We start from the raw sequence: 7,884 nt of genomic DNA on the forward strand, positions 1-7,884 counted from the left end.
ATGCCCGTGCTGTGCACTGTACTGCACCTTCTCTTAGGCCTAAATCATCTGCACTCTGAAATTACATAAAGAGATCCTGTGTGCATATGACATTCAGAAATGATTAGACAAAAAACAATGAATGCCTGAGTAGTGACCCTACCCCTATACCCATTTTGCAATTTACATTTTTAATAGTAAATTTTGGAAGACAGCATGATGATAATATATATATATTGTCACATGTAAAACATGTGCACACACACATATGCCTTCTGAATAAACACCAATAGAGCATCCTGTTATGCAATTGCCATATTGGGCTTTCTTTCATGTGCTTGAATACGGGCTGCCCTCTGCTGTTTAGGATTGGTACTTATTGTATGCGCATGTGCTGTGTTACCTTGTTTCAGTCAAAGCAAAATTGTCCTTAAAATTATGGGACCACTTTGGAACAAGCCTTAATTTTTTCAGGTCTTTTTTTTTTTTTTTTTTGGACAAATGAGTTTCAGAGGCAGCTGAAGATACCATAAAAATATAAGATGCTCAGGTTTTTTTTACCCTACATTGAACAATGGTTAAATTGCATCATTGCATTTGTATCAAGTTAATGTTGTACATCATAACAAATGTCTGTGCCTTTTGGAATGAGCATGTGGTGGGAATATTTCATGAGAATCCAAATGTGCTGCTCTTTTTTTTTTAAGGCCTGGTACATCCAGGAGAACATGTACTCACTAAAACTAAAATACTTACACATACAATATAATTTAAGAATATCTGACTTTCACCCTAACATTTCCAAGCCATAATACAGAGAAATCGCATGACAGTCATACAGGGTAGTCTATATGAGAATGCATGTGTGTATATCCACTCAACCTGAAAGATTAAGGTGATTATAATCAACTCACATTCTGTTGGTTTATTTTAGTGCCTTACCAAGATCCTCTTTGCTTCCAGCCCACTAATCTAATAAGTACACCCTAGTGCTTGGGGAAAGAAAAAAGTAATCTATTTTGAATTGTGCTTTCACTTCAAATCGTAGTATATAGCATCCATGGAAATTGTGCATTGGTTTAATATCCATTTAATTGTTGCATTCAGCATGCAAAGAATAACGACTGTCATAGCTTCAGAATTGCTGCCAAAACACGATATCTTAGCGATGGAAATGAGATTCAAGCCATCTGGCGCTGGCAGAAGTGATGGAGGTATTGTAGTTGCAGGATATCAATTAAACATGCATTCTCTTTACGCTACAAAAGAAGGCACACACGCAATTTCCTTCGGTGAGGCAAAAGCCTGCATTTTTAAAATCCATCTACTTGTTCCAGTTGTCATCTCTCTGATTACAAACCATTCTTCTGTGGGTGCCAGTGTGGCCAGCCCTCGCTTCCTGACAGTCCCCCCCCACCCACCCCCACCCCATTTTGCCTCTGTCCCCTCAAGGCTGGAGTGTAATTTGTTTGAACTCGTCTCTCTTTTGCAAGGAATCCTTGATTTTGTTTTTGCCTTTTTGAATTCTTGACTTTACACTTCAGCAGCAGCATCCACCCGAGAAACCGGTTTTCTTTTTGACGCTCATCCAGCATGTCATGTCACAATATAGCGGCAAGCCATGCGATTCTGAACACAATATCCTGGAGCAGAGCCCTTGATGCCTTTACAGAAATGAGAAGAGAAAATAGCCAGCTGTGTTCATTATGTCCTGCAACAGAACCATTTTTTTTAAATGTCACTTTTATTCTTTCACTAAAGGCTCTGCTCACTACTTATTGTTTTGTCATTTGCCCATCACTTCATCACGGCACATGAAAATAACTCATACACCTGCTGTGCACACTACAGTGTACCGTTTTAATTTTCCATGCAGGAAGCTTTATTCCTATTAATCTTGTGAATGGGTCACTCAGTTAAAACCTTCTGTACACTGTCACACTGTTGGATTCCAGTTAAATAAAACCTCAGCCAAAATTAGTTCCAGGTAAAAAAACAAAAACAAAAAAAAACAAAACTTTTTATTATTTATCTTAGGTTAATATTTAATGCTACATTGTTGCATTAATCTTCACTGAAATTAGAACTCTTCGTGTAACCGAGTCAGAGAAAAGACACAAAAAGTTGAAATGATTGTGTCACATCTTCTTATGACAAAATGTTACAGAATATAGGCAAATCCTTTTCAAAGCTAGTCCTCGTCCTGTTTTATCAATCTGTTTTACTGACTGAGCCGTTAACATGCGAACACCATCCAGTCGGTTATACTAAGAATTGCACTTCAGTTAATCAGTGTTCATCAGGAAGTTACTGTACTGTATGCTGGTGAAACTAATAAAAATAATGAATGGTTCAGTTAAGCTGCAGGAAGGGCTTGGATTGCTTCTCTCTTGACATGTTCTGCATGAAGTGACTCACCTTGGGAATCTGTCCAATGTGAGAGTAAGTGACACTTGCTGGCTCGTGTTTGCCATACACAGAGAACCAATCCTTTGCTCCACAGGGGGTGCCATATGCATCCGGATGCTGAATTACCAGGAGCCAGAGGGACTGTAGAAATGTATTTGGAATGATGGAGTCATTTCATCATCAATGCTTGGTAAAAGAATACAGTATTCTTGGGGTCACCGTTCTTGTTACAGTTTAAGATGTGCCACTGCTGGCCTGGACAGGTTTAATGTAGAAATAAAGTTTGAGGAACACACAAGTCGGTTAATGTGCAGACCTATTCAGTTCACTCCAGACAATTCTAAGATTATTATTATTGTTGTTGCTATTCTTATTCTTCATATTATTATTATTATTATTCGTAGTAGTAGTAGTAGCCTTTAAAAACATGGGTCACTGAAAATTGATTGTCTCAATACATTCTTCATTAGGCTATGTGGGTTGTAAAATATGCAAGTACATTGACTGATAGGAGGAAACAGCCTATTGAAAAAAGATCTTCCAAAAGACAAAAAAACAGATACTGTGAAACCATGTAGTTATCCTATCTGTATTCATATAATGGGAGATAACATAACTAAAAGTGAATCAATACAAGATTAGGCGGCTACAACCGTTCCTCACATCTTTCAGCACCTACCTCGTGGACGCCCATTTATACTCTAGACGCCAATCTCAGCTTTTAAATCACTACATGCTTCAAACTAATTGGCTATTATTGCGGCGCCCCTGCCGCCTGAGTGGCCAATGGGGTAATACAATACTGCAAGGTGGGCTGAACATTTTCTGATTCACCATTCTCCTGCAGGGGAGGAGGTGCTTTAAGATTGAGGTGAGAAGGGAGCGAAAAATCCCCACATTGATATTTACACATACACTTTATTCTGAGGCATAAATATTACTGACAAAACACGAATCATCACAGTGGTGGCAAACGTTTATACAAACACAAAAAGTGGCACACACTTGCCCCTTCTTGCTAGCTCAGCAGACACTGTCTGTTAGCTAACGTTACGTTAACTAGCTAGCTAGACCGCTAACGTGAGTTGTTCCCTGCCTTCCCTGTTTTGTGTTGCAGATCTGAAACAAAAACTGATGTAGAACAAGAGAAAAGGTAAGTCTTAAATTGGAATCATGTTCCAAGTAGCACGCCTGCTACAGCATTGATATTTGGGAACTAGCTATATTTCTGCAAGCTGACTAGCACAATTAATTTAGCTAGATTTACGCTAATTTTTAATGAAAAATGTGGCCGTCAGTCGCAAGTGTCAAGTCAAGGGTGCTAACGTTGGATATCTATTTTAATTAGTCCTGGATGCCAAGCTAACATTAGCTTGCTGTTGTGCGAGTGGTGGCGTGGACAGATAGATTGTTCCTTTGAAACTATTTTATTCGCCGACTAGCTGTTGATAGCATGCTTATCTTAATGTCCACAGACACGTGTAAGAATTGAACATTGTTAGTTTTAACGTTAACAGTTACTGAACTGAAACACATTACTCAGACGTTCACTGTGCATTAATTTACAATGACAGAGCTTGCTAGTTAAGGTCAGTTTGCAAAGCAGGTTCAACGTCGTTATTGTTATTACATAGCATTAGTATACAGGTCACGCATGCCTTGGAAACGTAAACTGTTAGGTAGACTATGTATCGATATTGTTCACTAGCACGTCACTACCTAGTTTGCTAACGTTAGCCAACAGAAGGAAACTCCAATGGAAGAAAAGTTATGTCTAATGTTAAATGCAGGATTATTCCTTGTTATAACAAGCTACAGGACTGCTGACGTCCACAACGATAGTTGAGTAGTTAATAATACACAATTGTAAATTAAACGCTAGATCGATTAAGATAGCTGGGTGCCATGTCCCATATGTAATAATAAATGTTGCCCCGTTTGCAAGCAGGATCGAAAACATTGCTATAATGCTGTACAAGCTACTAATGTTAAGTAATAACAGGACAAGAGACGCTTAGCTGGCGAACTCCTTGTCTATAATCGATGGATAGCTTGCTAGCTATTGAGCGTCTTATACGATGGCTTTTTGTTCGTCGTGTTAATAAGAACAGAACCAGAAATTTGTTTTCCTTGCATAAAACATGAAGTAAGGCATTTCCACTACCAGAGTCTGGCAAATCACAGCAGGTGACTCACAAGGAAGTCTGAATTGAACTGCCATGTTCAGCAAGTGCATGCCTGAACTATTGATGGCTACAATGCTCTTCCTTAATTAACCCCACGCTGGTTGGTAGCTATCTTATTACGCTAGTTGCATTCATACAAAGCCGTGCATCGTTAGCAAGCTTGCCTCTTGGTTGGAAGTTCCAGATGAGTAGATGTATCAACCGTGTCTCTTAATGCAAATAATGAAAGTCACCGAAGGCATGTATGAAAATGGCTTTGATTAGTCTCGTCATTTCCATTTTGATCATTTGCCGAAGCCGTGCATTCACTGGCTGACAGCGGTCTGTGTTAGAGGTTGTTATGTTATTTTATTTTGGTTTACTGACAAACTAAAGAGATCTATTTGGTAAAGCATAATGTTTTAGTCAAGCTGTTTTACAAACATGAGGTTGCTGAACCATTTAGCTAGTCAGCGCTATTTATTTAAGGATTTTAAAACACAAAACATATCCGCCTTTGTTACATTTGTTGTTTAGATTTATCGTTGAAGAGCATATTATATTTTCTGCACGGTTAAGTTATTTTGTAACTCTGCGGCACGAGGGGGAAACGCTTTAGTGGTTCTCGTTCTCCATCATAAATGTGAAAAACCACATGATGACAAATTGGCAGACTGCAGAGGACATTCGTGCCTCAGCTGCAGGAAGGAAACGTGTCCATGAGCCGGGCTTTGTTTTGATCTCCGAGGCATGCGGTCCTCAGCACTTCGAAAGCTTTTCAAAAATCATAAACCAGAACAGCAACTGAGAGCTGGATGATTTCGGCTCTTCTGAGATTGATTTGCTGAATGTATTGGCACGGCACCACACAATCGCATAGTATTGCAATCCTGCACTTCATCGTTAACAGCCCATTCAACACTGACGTGCTGGACTCCAAAATATGCTTCAGCGGGGTTGACAATGGATAATGGGTTGTCACGCTGGGATAATTTCAAGTAACTTAGCTGAGCATGTTGCTGACTACGGGATTGGCAAGTTACGAATGCTAGGATGTGACTGGTTAACAACCAAAAATCATCTCGTTATACCAACTACAATTACAATTTGACACAGTTCTTCTTATTAGAAAGTTATTAGAAACTTCCACCACTGTTTTATAAACATTTAATTTCCACTGAAACTATTTTATGATTTAACGCAACAATGAAACAGTCGCATAGTTGGCCATTGGGACAATTGCAGTCAGCCTGGCAGAGTTAACCTCTAGAGTCTAGACCGGAGAACTGTATGTGAGATAAACGCAGCTGTTTCTGTTTAATGCAGTTCCGTGGTCTAGGCGTTTTAACCTGCGGTTTAATATCCTCTAAATTGGTTGCAGTTGCCCCACTATATGTTCTACCTCTTTGTTGGGACGGGAGATGTTTCGGTTGTTATATTTACACGCTGGATTTCCGATGTAATGTGTCAGTAATTTTCAACATTTGAAGCCTGCCAATGAATTACCATAGTGCTGTGTATGATGAACACTTAAAAGTTTAGAGCTTGATGTTGTTTAAAAAAAACCGTCTGAAGGGCATTTTGTGCACAGGGGAAATATGTCTTCAGTTGGTTACTTCACTGAAAGTGTATTCCAGAGCATAAGATGATCTATTTCAAGGGTTATCGGGCTTGTTCCAAGCATAATTGCAACCTCTGAAATGTAAGCTGTTAATAGTTCTTAATTAGACACTTTAAATGTCTGCTGAAGGATGAATTACTGTCTTAAGGCCACATTATACCAGAAATGGCTGTGCATGCCATAGAATAAATATCCTGCATTCATATTCCAGGGTTTTTAATGAATCTGATGAATTAATGCTTTCATTTAATGTAATGTGCTATAAGTCAAACGATTTCTTTAGGGAGGGGGGTTACAGTTTTTTAAAGTTTATTAAATTAAATTACAGACTGAAAGGGGACAATTGGTGCTGGAAAAACAGGACACCTAGTTACCGAAGCAAGACCATTTGTGTGAACTACAGTGTTCAAAGACAAAGCAGTTGGCCATGGGCCAAACCTACATTGTTTAAATAAGTTACACATGGAAAACATTAAGCATGTTTACAAAAACCCTGATTGATCAAGAGATTGACTGTAACAGACACCATAAACGGCGGGTCCACTGGATTGAGTTCAAGAACCCCTGATCTGTTTTGTTTGCAAATCTATTTTTAGCGGTTATGAGCTCTTGCATTGAAGACAGTTTTCCGCATTATAAATGGATGTATAAATAGCTTCATAAAGCCACATAATTAAACATTGCGAGAGTTATAATTATAACCATAACCTCAGTATGTCTGTGGGTCCCTAGTGCATAGCTTCATTTGTAGGTTTTTATTTTTCTTTTTTTCTGAACGCCAGCGCAGTTGCCACCAGAATAAATCAGATCTTATTGCTGTAGCATTTTTAATGTTCCAACATGCATTCAGTTAAAGGCAGCAAATTGAGTAAGAGCTGTGTTTAGCATACAAAAAGACATTTGACAGGTGTGCTGTTTAATTATGCAGTGGCAGAATCACAAGGTGTGTTTGTTCGACCTTCCGAGCCTGATAAATAATGAATCGCACTGCGGTTGCTATTAATGCATTCAAACAAATGTTTCAGCGTGTTAAGCCTTAAATATGTCACAGTAGATGCAACAGCGCTGTCACCAAAAAAACCTGTTAAGTTAAGCTCTGCTTGAACAGCTCTCATCGCCGTGGCGATGCGTAAATGATATTGTCTTCAGTGAAATAACCTTTCCATTGTGCTGCGGTTTTCACAAGCATCTGCTTGTCCTTTAATGAATGATGGCGAACCTCCATTCTCTCCCTTTGTGATGTGGGAAAGAAGACGCATCCTCGGAGGGATAATTGTGAGCGCGGCAAAGGCTGTCATTTTTAAAGCAGTCAGTGGAGCTGTTTCAGCAGCAGGGCTCCTCTCAGCAGCGGGCTATTTACTCGCCTCTCATTAATATGGATCAAACGAGAGGGAGGACGAGGGCGAGCGAGGATGAGAGAGAGGGAGACAAACGCTGGAGCAAGCTTTCATTAGCGGTGACCGTTCTCCATTTGCTCGAGGGCATTTAAAAAAAAAAACTCTTTATACAGACAACGGAGAAAGCTTGTATTTTAATTGCGTAATAAGATCAAATTTGGGGGGAAAAAAAGGGATTGCTAGAATTGTATTTAAATCGTATTAAAATTTTTTGTTCTTCGGTTAGGCTATCTGTTCCGAGAGCACATTGCAATTTTCAACAGTGCATTTTACTCCCTGTCTTTGTTGCTGAATGATGTACTGAGTCACGTAA

At 39.2% G+C, this 7,884-nt stretch overlaps 1 long non-coding RNA gene across 2 annotated transcripts; it reads right to left on the bottom strand.

Annotated features, from left to right (window-relative positions):
• Positions 1–392: 392 nt before the first annotated feature.
• LOC135237685 (uncharacterized) lies at positions 393–4,628 on the bottom strand. 2 transcript variants are annotated; one of them, XR_010324891.1, is made up of 3 exons: positions 4,553–4,628; positions 2,398–2,529; positions 393–1,643 (listed from the first exon to the last, which is right to left on the bottom strand). It is a non-coding gene; the product is annotated as an uncharacterized LOC135237685 (long non-coding RNA). The 2 variants fall into 2 exon arrangements; XR_010324890.1 differs by lacking the exon at positions 4,553–4,628 and adding an exon at positions 3,068–3,106.
• Between the last annotated feature and the right edge of the window lie 3,256 nt (positions 4,629–7,884).

The sequence above is a fragment of the Anguilla rostrata genome, chromosome 13 (genome assembly GCF_018555375.3).
Source record: "Anguilla rostrata isolate EN2019 chromosome 13, ASM1855537v3, whole genome shotgun sequence".
In the NCBI taxonomy this organism is placed as follows: domain Eukaryota; kingdom Metazoa; phylum Chordata; class Actinopteri; order Anguilliformes; family Anguillidae; genus Anguilla; species Anguilla rostrata.